Source organism: Oncorhynchus kisutch, linkage group LG12, assembly GCF_002021735.2.
Source record: "Oncorhynchus kisutch isolate 150728-3 linkage group LG12, Okis_V2, whole genome shotgun sequence".
Taxonomy (NCBI): Eukaryota; Metazoa; Chordata; class Actinopteri; order Salmoniformes; family Salmonidae; genus Oncorhynchus; species Oncorhynchus kisutch.
Genome location: NC_034185.2, coordinates 4,355,111 through 4,366,510, shown reverse-complemented (window position 1 = coordinate 4,366,510; position 11,400 = coordinate 4,355,111).

The window sequence follows — 11,400 nt, the reverse complement described above, 5'->3', positions numbered from 1 at the left end:
TGCTCCATCCACCAAGATCTTCCAGGAGTCTCCATCTGTCTTCCCCCACGCCTCCCCACACCTCCTCCAAGCATCCACCACACCTCCGCGCCTCCCCTACACCTCCTCCGCTCCTCCCCCGCGCCTCCCCCCGCACCTCCCTCACATCTCCCCCTTGCCTCCCCCCCCTGGGACTCCCTCATGTCTCCCCCCTCTCCTTCCCCGCTTCCTCTGCCACGTGGCAGGCGTCCCTCGCCGAGTCTGGTCCATTCTTCGTCCCGCGTTGCCCACGCCTGCTTGCCACTGCACTCTGTGCCTGTTGTCTCGCAACAATGAGGCTGAGAATAGCTGCAACCATAATCCTTTGCTGTACAGAGTTTTTGGCGAGGGCTTATGCCAAGTACAAATTGGTTATTATTCCGCTGTAATGTAACAAACACACTCCAACTGGAAATGTGAAATGTACCTCAGATCTTGCACATTTCCTGGTTTGATGGTGACTGATGGAATGGTTTGTCTTGTCTTCTTCCTGTTGTCCTCTCATCGACTGAGTGTTGTCTTGTCTTCTTCATGTTGTCCTCTCATTGACTGAGTGTTGTCTTGTCTTCTTCCTGTTGTTCTCTTCCTGTTGTCCTCTTCCTGTTGTCCTCTCATCGACTGAGTGTTGTCCTCTTCCTGTTGTCCTCTTCCTGTTGTCCTCTCATCGACTGAGTGTTATCCTCTTCCTGTTGTCCTCTCATCGACTGAGTGTTGTCCTCTTCCTGTTGTCCTCTTCCTGTTGTCCTCTCATCGACTGAGTGTTGTCCTCTTCCTGTTGTCCTCTCATCGACTGAGTGTTATCCTCTTCCTGTTGTCCTCTCATCGACTGAGTATTTCACCGGAGGCCGAGGCCTCACACTTATTTATTATATATTGGGGGGGGGGACTCAGTCGGGGGCTCAACTGAACATTTTAGCAGTTTTTATTGTCATGTCAGCTGCATTTCTTTACATCGATAAATGAGTCCAGCTTCCAACCGAATTACCGACCGCTTAGGACCCCCAGAAGGCTGGGGCCGGCTGCATGTGTGGGTATGGATGTGGGTACGAAGACCAGTGAGCCACTGCTTGTCCAGTCCAGAAACAGGCCCTGTCCATGTGTAACGGATGTGAAACTGCTAGGTGGTTAGCGGTGGTGCACGCTAAATAGCGTTTCAATCGGTGACGTCACTTGCTCTGAGACCTTGAAGTAGTGGTTCCCCTTTGCTCTGCAAGGGCCGCAGCTTTTGTGGAGCGATGGGTAACGATGCTTCGTGGGTGACTGTTGTTGATGTGTGCAGAGGGTCCCTGGTTTGCGCCCGGGTAATGGGCGAGGGGACGGTCTAAAGTTATACTGTTACACATACACCCAACAGCATCCAGTCAGTGTCTGAAAGGGCAGCCATAAGCCAGCCTTCATGGAGAAGAGGAGCGGAGAGATTGTTGTTTGTTTGTCCAGGAAGGTGATGAGGCAGTGTGGAAACAGGAAGTAGATCAGACTACCTAACAGACCACAGTTTCCTTAAGGACAAGACACACCATAGAAAGCAGTAGATCACCGGCTGGGTGTGGAAATGAACACAAAACCATGGCTGATGTTCAGCTCTGATCTGGGATCTGTGACTATTCAGAAACTACAGACTACCTGACAGACTAGTTCCTAAGTGCTGATCTGGGACCGGGGACTATACAGAAACTACAGACTACCTGACAGGCTAGTTCCTAAGTGCTGATCTGGGACCGGGGACTATACAGAAACTACAGACTACCTGACAGGCTAGTTCCTAAGTGCTGATCTGGGACCGGGGACTATACAGAAACTACAGACTACCTGACAGGCTAGTTCCTAAGTGCTGATCTGGGACCGGGGACTATACAGAAACTACAGACTACCTGACAGGCTAGTTCCTAAGTGCTGATCTGGGACCGGGGACTATACAGAAACTACAGACTACCTGACAGGCTAGTTCCTAAGTGCTGATCTGGGACCGGGGACTATACAGAAACTACAGACTACCTGACAGGCTAGTTCCTAAGTGCTGATCTGGGACCTGTGACTATACAGAAACTACAGACTACCTGACAGGCTAGTTCCTAAGTGCTGATCTGGGACCTGTTTATTTGTTCAACTCTTCAATCCTTTCAAAACCTCAAATACATCTCCTGCACAAACAGCTTGATGTGGAATGGAACTAGAGTTGATGTAGCCTACTTACCTGACAGAATCATCAAATCAAATTTATTTATATAGCCCTTCTTACATCAGCTGATATCTCAAAGTGCTGTACAGAAACCCAGCCTAAAACCCCAAACAGCAAGCAATGCAGGTGTAGAATCCTACCTAGTCTGATTAAGCAGCCATAACCTCAGTATATACGGAATTACCCGCTCAGATTTGACCTTAATAATAAGTCGGTAGCATCTACAGAGTGTGACTTTATGTACGTATTCTGTATACAGTTTAAGTTCCGTCAGTCAAACCAAAATGTTGTGTGTGAGTCAGCTCATGCTTTTGTATTGGGTCTGTGGACAAAAGAGGTTGTAATGTTATGTTAGTCAGAGTACTGTGGACAGAGAGGTTGTAGTGTTATTTTAGTCAGAGTACTGTGGACAGAGAGGTTGTAGTGTTATTTTAGTCAGAGTACTGTGGACAGAGAGGTTGTAGTGTTATTTTAGTCAGAGTACTGTGTAGTGGTATGTTAGTCAGAGTACTGTGGACAGAGAAGTTGTAGTGTTATGTTAGTCAGAGTACAGTGTAGTGTTATTTTAGTCAGAGTACTGTGTAGTGTTATGTTAGTCAGAGTACTGTGTAGTGTTATTTTAGTCAGAGTATTGTGTAGTGTTATGTTAGTCAGAGTACAGTGTAGTGTTATTTTAGTCAGAGTACTGTGTAGTGTTATGTTAGTCAGAGTACTGTGTAGTGTTATTTTAGTCAGAGTATTGTGTAGTGTTATGTTAGTCAGAGTACTGTGTAGTGTTGTTAGTCAGAGTACTGTGTAGTGGTATGTTAGTTAGAGTACTGTGGACAGAGAGGTTGTAGTGTTATGTTAGTCAGAGTACTGTGTAGTGTTATGTTAGTCAGATTACTGTGGACAGAGAGGTTGTAGTGTTATGTTAGTCAGAGTACTGTGTAGTGTTATGTTAGTCAGAGTACTGTGTAGTGTTATGTTAGTCAGAGTACTGTGTAGTGTTATGTTAGTCAGAGTACTGTGGACAGAGAGGTTGTAGTGTTATGTTAGTCAGAGTACTGTGTAGTGGTATGTTAGTCAGAGTACTGTGGACAGAGAGGTTGTATTGTGATGTTAGTCAGAGTACTGTGTAGTGTTATGTTAGTCAGATTACTGTGGACAGAGAGGTTGTAGTGTTATGTTAGTCAGAGGTCTGTGTAGTGTTATGTTAGTCAGAGTACTGTGTAGTGTTATGTTAGTCAGAGTACTGTGGACAGAGAGGTTGTAGTGTTATGTTAGTCAGAGTACTGTGTAGTGTTATGTTAGTCAGAGTACTGTGTAGTGGTATGTTAGTCAGAGTATTGTGTAGTGTTATGTTAGTCAGAGTACTGTGTAGTGGTATGTTAGTCAGAGTACTGTGTAGTGTTATGTTAGTCAGAGTACTGTGTAGTGTTATTTTAGTCAGAATACTGTGTAGTGTTATGTTAGTCAGAGTACTGTGTAGTGGTATGTTAGTCAGAGTACTGTGGACAGAGAGGTTGTAGTGTTATGTTAGTCAGAGTACTGTGTAGTGTTATTTTAGTCAGAGTACTGTGTAGTGTTATGTTAGTCAGAGTACTGTGTAGTGTTATGTTAGTCAGAGTACTGTGTAGTGGTATGTTAGTCAGAGTATTGTGTAGTGTTATGTTAGTCAGAGTACTGTGTAGTGGTATGTTAGTCAGAGTACTGTGTAGTGTTATGTTAGTCAGAGTACTGTGTAGTGTTATTTTAGTCAGAATACTGTGTAGTGTTATGTTAGTCAGAGTACTGTGTAGTGGTATGTTAGTCAGAGTACTGTGTAGTGTTATGTTAGTCAGAGTACTGTGTAGTGGTATGTTAGTCAGAGTACTGTGGACAGAGAGGTTGTAGTGTTATGTTAGTCAGAGTACTGTGTAGTGTTATTTTAGTCAGAGTACTGTGTAGTGTTATGTTAGTCAGAGTAATGTGTAGTGTTATTTTAGTCAGAGTACTGTGTAGTGTTATGTTAGTCAGAGTACTGTGGACAGAGAGGTTGTGATGTTATTTTAGTCAGAGTACTGTGTAGTGTTATGTTAGTCAGAGTACTGTGTAGTGTTGTTAGTCAGAGTACGGTGTAGTGGTATGTTAGTCAGAGTACTGTGGACAGAGAGGTTGTATTGTGATGTTAGTCAGAGTACTGTGTAGTGTTGTTAGTCAGAGTACTGTTTAGTGGTATGTTAGTCAGAGTACTGTGGACAGAGAGGTTGTAGTGTTATGTTAGTCAGAGTACTGTGTAGTGTTATGTTAGTCAGATTACTGTGGACAGAGAGGTTGTAGTGTTATGTTAGTCAGAGTACTGTGTAGTGTTATGATAGTCAGAGTACTGTGTAGTGTTATGTTAGTCAGAGTACTGTGTAGTGTTATGTTAGTGAGAGTACTGTGTAGTGTTATGTTAGTCAGAGTACTGTGTAGTGGTATGTTAGTCAGAGTACTGTGTAGTGTTATGTTAGTCAGAGTACTGTGTAGTGGTATGTTAGTCAGAGTACTGTGTAGTGTTATGTTAGTCATAGTACTGTGTAGTGTTATGTTAGTCAGAGTACTGTGTAGTGGTATGTTAGTCAGAGTCCTGTGGACAGAGAGGTTGTAGTGTTATGATAGTCAGAGTACTGTGTAGTGTTATGTTAGTCAGAGTACTGTGTAGTGTTATGTTAGTCAGAGTACTGTGTAGTGTTATGTTAGTCAGAGTACTGTGTAGTGTTATGTTAGTCAGAGTACTGTGTAGTGTTATGTTAGTCAGAGTACTGTGTAGTGTTATGTTAGTCAGAGTACTGTGTAGTGTTATGTTAGTCAGAGTACTGTGTAGTGTTATGTTAGTCAGAGTACTGTGTAGTGGTATGTTAGTCAGAGTACTGTGTAGTGTTATGTTAGTCAGAGTACTGTGGACAGAGAGGTTGTAGTGTTATGTTAGTCAGAGTACTGTGTAGTGTTATTTTAGTCAGAGTACTGTGTAGTGTTATGTTAGTCAGAGTACTGTGTAGTGTTATTTTAGTCAGAGTACTGTGTAGTGTTATGTTAGTCAGAGTACTGTGTAGTGTTATGTTAGTCAGAGTACTCTGGACAGAGAGGTTGTGATGTTATTTTAGTCAGAGTACTGTGGCCATAGAGTTTGTAGTGTTATGTTAGTCAGAGTACTGTGTAGTGTTATGTTAGTCAGAGTACTGTGTAGTGTTATTTTAGTCAGAGTACTGTGGACATAGAGGTTGTAGTGTTATGTTAGTTAGAGTACTGTGTAGTGTTATGTTAGTCAGAGTACTGTGTACAGAGAGGTTGTAGTGTTATATTAGTCAGAGTACTGTGTAGTGGTATGTTAGTCAGAGTACTGTGTAGTGTTATGTTAGTCAGAGTACTGTGTAGTGTTATGTTAGTCAGAGTACTGTGTAGTGTTATTTTAGTCAGAGTACTGTGTAATGGTATGTTAGTCAGAGTACTGTGTATTGTTATGTTAGTCAGATTACTGTGTAGTGTTATGTTAGTCAGAGTACTGTGTAGTGTTATGTTAGTCAGAGTACTGTGTAGTGTTATGTTAGTCAGAGTACTGTGTAGTGTTATTTTAGTCAGAGTACTGTGTAGTGTTATGTTAGTCAGAGTACTGTGGACAGAGAGGTTGTGATGTTATTTTAGTCAGAGTACTGTGTAGTGTTATGTTAGTCAGAGTACTGTGTAGTGTTGTTAGTCAGAGTACTGTGTAGTGGTATGTTAGTCAGAGTACTGTGGACAGAGAGGTTGTGATGTTATTTTAGTCAGAGTACTGTGTAGTGTTATGTTAGTCAGAGTACTGTGTAGTGTTGTTAGTCAGAGTACTGTGTAGTGTTATGTTAGTCAGAGTACTGTGTAGTGTTATGTTAGTCAGATTACTGTGGACAGAGAGGTTGTAGTGTTATGTTAGTCAGAGTACTGTGTAGTGTTATGTTAGTCAGAGTACTGTGTAGTGTTATGTTAGTCAGAGTACTGTGTAGTGTTATGTTAGTCAGAGTACTGTGTAGTGTTATGTTAGTCAGAGTACTGTGTAGTGTTATGTTAGTCAGAGTACTGTGTAGTGTTATGTTAGTCAGAGTACTGTGTAGTGTTATGTTAGTCAGAGTACTGTGTAGTGGTATGTTAGTCAGAGTACTGTGTAGTGTTATGTTAGTCAGAGTACTGTGGACAGAGAGGTTGTAGTGTTATGTTAGTCAGAGTACTGTGTAGTGTTATTTTAGTCAGAGTACTGTGTAGTGTTATGTTAGTCAGAGTACTGTGTAGTGTTATTTTAGTCAGAGTACTGTGTAGTGTTATGTTAGTCAGAGTACTGTGTAGTGTTATGTTAGTCAGAGTACTCTGGACAGAGAGGTTGTGATGTTATTTTAGTCAGAGTACTGTGGCCATAGAGTTTGTAGTGTTATGTTAGTCAGAGTACTGTGTAGTGTTATGTTAGTCAGAGTACTGTGTAGTGTTATTTTAGTCAGAGTACTGTGGACATAGAGGTTGTAGTGTTATGTTAGTTAGAGTACTGTGTAGTGTTATGTTAGTCAGAGTACTGTGTACAGAGAGGTTGTAGTGTTATATTAGTCAGAGTACTGTGTAGTGGTATGTTAGTCAGAGTACTGTGTAGTGTTATGTTAGTCAGAGTACTGTGTAGTGTTATGTTAGTCAGAGTACTGTGTAGTGTTATTTAGTCAGAGTACTGTGTAATGGTATGTTAGTCAGAGTACTGTGTATTGTTATGTTAGTCAGATTACTGTGTAGTGTTATGTTAGTCAGAGTACTGTGTAGTGTTATGTTAGTCAGAGTACTGTGTAGTGTTATGTTAGTCAGAGTACTGTGTAGTGTTATTTTAGTCAGAGTACTGTGTAGTGTTATGTTAGTCAGAGTACTGTGGACAGAGAGGTTGTGATGTTATTTTAGTCAGAGTACTGTGTAGTGTTATGTTAGTCAGAGTACTGTGTAGTGTTGTTAGTCAGAGTACTGTGTAGTGGTATGTTAGTCAGAGTACTGTGGACAGAGAGGTTGTGATGTTATTTTAGTCAGAGTACTGTGTAGTGTTATGTTAGTCAGAGTACTGTGTAGTGTTGTTAGTCAGAGTACTGTGTAGTGTTATGTTAGTCAGAGTACTGTGTAGTGTTATGTTAGTCAGATTACTGTGGACAGAGAGGTTGTAGTGTTATGTTAGTCAGAGTACTGTGTAGTGTTATGTTAGTCAGAGTACTGTGTAGTGTTATGTTAGTCAGAGTACTGTGTAGTGTTATGTTAGTCGGAGTACTGTGTAGTGTTGTTAGTCAGAGTACTGTGTAGTGGTATGTTAGTTAGAGTACTGTGGACAGAGAGGTTGTAGTGTTATGTTAGTCAGAGTACTGTGTAGTGTTATGTTAGTCAGATTACTGTGGACAGAGAGGTTGTCGTGTTATGTTAGTCAGAGTACTGTGTAGTGTTATGTTAGTCAGAGTACTGTGTAGTGTTATGTTAGTCAGAGTACTGTGTAGTGTTATGTTAGTCAGAGTACTGTGTAGTGGTATGTTAGTCAGAGTACTGTGGACAGAGAGGTTGTATTGTGATGTTAGTCAGAGTACTGTGTAGTGTTATGTTAGTCAGATTACTGTGGACAGAGAGGTTGTAGTGTTATGTTAGTCAGAGGTCTGTGTAGTGTTATGTTAGTCAGAGTACTGTGTAGTGTTATGTTAGTCAGAGTACTGTGGACAGAGAGGTTGTAGTGGTATGTTAGTCAGAGTACTGTGTAGTGTTATGTTAGTCAGAGTACTGTGTAGTGGTATGTTAGTCAGAGTACTGTGTAGTGTTATGTTAGTCAGAGTACTGTGTAGTGGTATGTTAGTCAGAGTACTGTGTAGTGTTATTTTAGTCAGAATACTGTGTAGTGTTATGTTAGTCAGAGTACTGTGTAGTGTTATGTTAGTCAGAGTACTGTGTAGTGTTGTTAGGCAGAGTACGGTGTAGTGGTATGTTAGTCAGAGTACTGTGGACAGAGAGGTTGTATTGTGATGTTAGTCAGAGTACTGTGTAGTGTTGTTAGTCAGAATACTGTTTAGTGGTATGTTAGTCAGAGTACTGTGGACAGAGAGGTTGTAGTGTTATGTTAGTCAGAGTACTGTGTAGTGTTATGTTAGTCAGATTACTGTGGACAGAGAGGTTGTAGTGTTATGTTAGTCAGAGTACTGTGTAGTGTTATGTTAGTCAGAGTACTGTGTAGTGTTATGTTAGTCAGTGTACTGTGTAGTGTTATGTTAGTGAGAGTACTGTGTAGTGTTATGTTAGTCAGAGTACTGTGTAGTGGTATGTTAGTCAGAGTACTGTGTAGTGTTATGTTAGTCAGAGTACTGTGTAGTGGTATGTTAGTCAGAGTACTGTGGACAGAGAGGTTGTAGTGTTATGATAGTCAGAGTACTGTGTAGTGTTATGTTAGTCAGAGTACTGTGTAGTGGTATGTTAGTCAGAGTACTGTGTAGTGTTATGTTAGTCAGAGTACTGTGTAGTGTTATGTTAGTCAGAGTACTGTGTAGTGGTATGTTAGTCAGAGTACTGTGTAGTGTTATGTTAGTCAGAGTACTGTGGACGGAGAGGTTGTAGTGTTATGTTAGTCAGAGTACTGTGTAGTGTTATTTTAATCAGAGTACTGTGTAGTGTTATGTTAGTCAGAGTACTGTGTAGTGTTATGTTAGTCAGAGTACTGTGGACAGAGAGGTTGTAGTGTTATGTTAGTCAGAGTACTGTGTAGGGTTATTTTAGTCAGAGTACTGTGTAGTGTTATGTTAGTCAGAGTACTGTGTAGTGTTATTTTAGTCAGAGTACTGTGTAGTGTTATGTTAGTCAGAGTACTGTGTAGTGTTATGTTAGTCAGAGTACTGTGGACAGAGAGGTTGTGATGTTATTTTAGTCAGAGTACTGTGGACATAGAGGTTGTAGTGTTATGTTAGTTAGAGTACTGTGTAGTGTTATGTTAGTCAGAGTACTGTGGACAGAGAGGTTGTAGTGTTATATTAGTCAGAGTACTGTGTAGTGGTATGTTAGTCAGAGTACTGTGTAGTGTTATGTTAGTCAGAGTACTGTGTAGTGTTATGTTAGTCAGAGTACTGTGTAGTGGTATGTTAGTCAGAGTACTGTGTAGTGGTATGTTAGTCAGAGTACTGTGTAGTGTTATGTTAGTCAGAGTACTGTGTAGTGTTATGTTAGTCAGAGCACTGTGTAGTGTTATGTTAGTCAGAGTACTGTGTAGTGTTATGTTAGTCAAAGTACTGTGTAGTGTTATTTTAGTCAGAGTACTGTGTAATGGTATGTTAGTCAGAGTACTGTGTAGTGTTATGTTAGTCAGAGTACTGTGTAGTGTTATGTTAGTCAGAGTACTGTGTAGTGTTATGTTAGTCAGAGTACTGTGTAGTGTTATGTTAGTCAGAGTACTGTGTAGTGTTATGTTAGTCAGAGTACTGTGTAGTGGTATGTTAGTCAGAGTACTGTGGACAGAGAGGTTGTAGTATTATATTAGTCAGAGTACTGTGTAGTGGTATGTTAGTCAGAGTACTGTGTAGTGTTATGTTAGTCAGAGTACTGTGTAGTGTTATGTTAGTCAGAGTACTGTGTAGTGTTATTTTAGTCAGAGTACTGTGTAATGGTATGTTAGTCAGAGTACTGTGTAGTGTTATGTTAGTCAGAGTACTGTGGACAGAGAGTTTGTAGTGTTATGTTAGTCAGAGTACTGTGTAGTGTTATGTTAGTCAGAGCACTGTGTAGTGTTATGTTAGTCAGAGCACTGTGTAGTGTTATGTTAGTCAGAGTACTGTGTAGTGTTATGTTAGTCAGAGTACTGTGTAGTGGTATGTTAGTCAGAGTACTGTGTAGTGTTATGTTAGTCAGAGTACTGTGTAGTGGTATGTTAGTCAGAGTACTGTGTAGTGTTATGTTAGTCAGAGTACTGTGTAGTGTTATGTTAGTCAGAGTACTGTGTAGTGTTATGTTAGTCAGAGTACTGTGGACAGAAAGGTTGTAGTGTTATGTTAGTCAGAGTACTATGTAGTGTTATGTTAGTCAGAGTACTTTGTAGTGTTATGTTAGTCAGAGTACTGTGTAGTGTTATGTTAGTCAGAGTACTGTGTAGTGTTATGTTAGTCAGAGTACTGTGTAGTGTTATGTTAGTCAGAGTACTGTGTAGTGTTATGTTAGTCAGAGTACTGTGTAGTGTTATGTTAGTCAGAGTACTGTGTAGTGGTATGTTAGTCAGAGTACTGTGTAGTGTTATGTTAGTCAGAGTACTGTGTAGTGTTAAGTTAGTCAGAGTACTGTGTAGTGTTATGTTAGTCAGAGTACTGTGTAGTGTTATGTTAGTCAGAGTACTTTGTAGTGGTATGTTAGTCAGAGTACTGTGTAGTGGTATGTTAGTCAGAGTACTGTGTAGTAGTATGTTAGTCAGAGTACTGTGGACAGAGAGGTTGTAGTGTTATGTTAGTCAGAGTACTGTGTAGTGGTATGTTAGTCAGAGTACTGTGGACAGTCCTAACTGGAGAAGTGTAGACCAGTAAGTGTTGTGGTCTTGGAAGCAGATATTCTTTCATTGCGGAGGTTCAAACTGATCTGACAAAGTACGGAATCTGTGTCCGCCCGGGCCGTGTGTGCGTGTGCGTGTGTGTGTGTGTGTGTGCTCCCCTCTGTTCCCATCTCTTTACTTCTCCAGCCCAGGCAACCCCAAACATCCTGATGCAGAGAGACTCAGTTCTTATCAGCCAGGAAACACCGCGCCACAGCCACATCCTCTCCACTAGGACCACGACTCAACTGCTCCCAGAAAACCACAATGCAGGAAGACCGAGCCAGACTCTAGGATTTGTCAAAAGCCCCCTGAATTCCTTTTATCGAAACAGAGTGAAGAATTCAGGTAGGGAAAAAAGAGAGAGGGAAAGAGATAGGAGAAAAATGAGAAAGGTTATATAGTAAATGGTGAAGAGAACAGATGTATTTGTTTATCTATTTACAAAAGGGCTGCATCAGCAAGATACTGTAGGGTGACGGGGGGGTAGCGTGAGGGGTGTGGGGGTAGGGTGACGGGGGGATGGGGGGGTAGCGTGAGGGGGGGTGGGGGTAGGGTGACGGGGGGATGGGGGGGTAGCGTGAGGGGGGGTGGGGGTAGGGTGACAGGGGGTAGCGTGAGGGGGGTGGGGGTAGGGTGACGGGGGATGGGGGGTAGGGTGAGGGGGTGGGGGTAG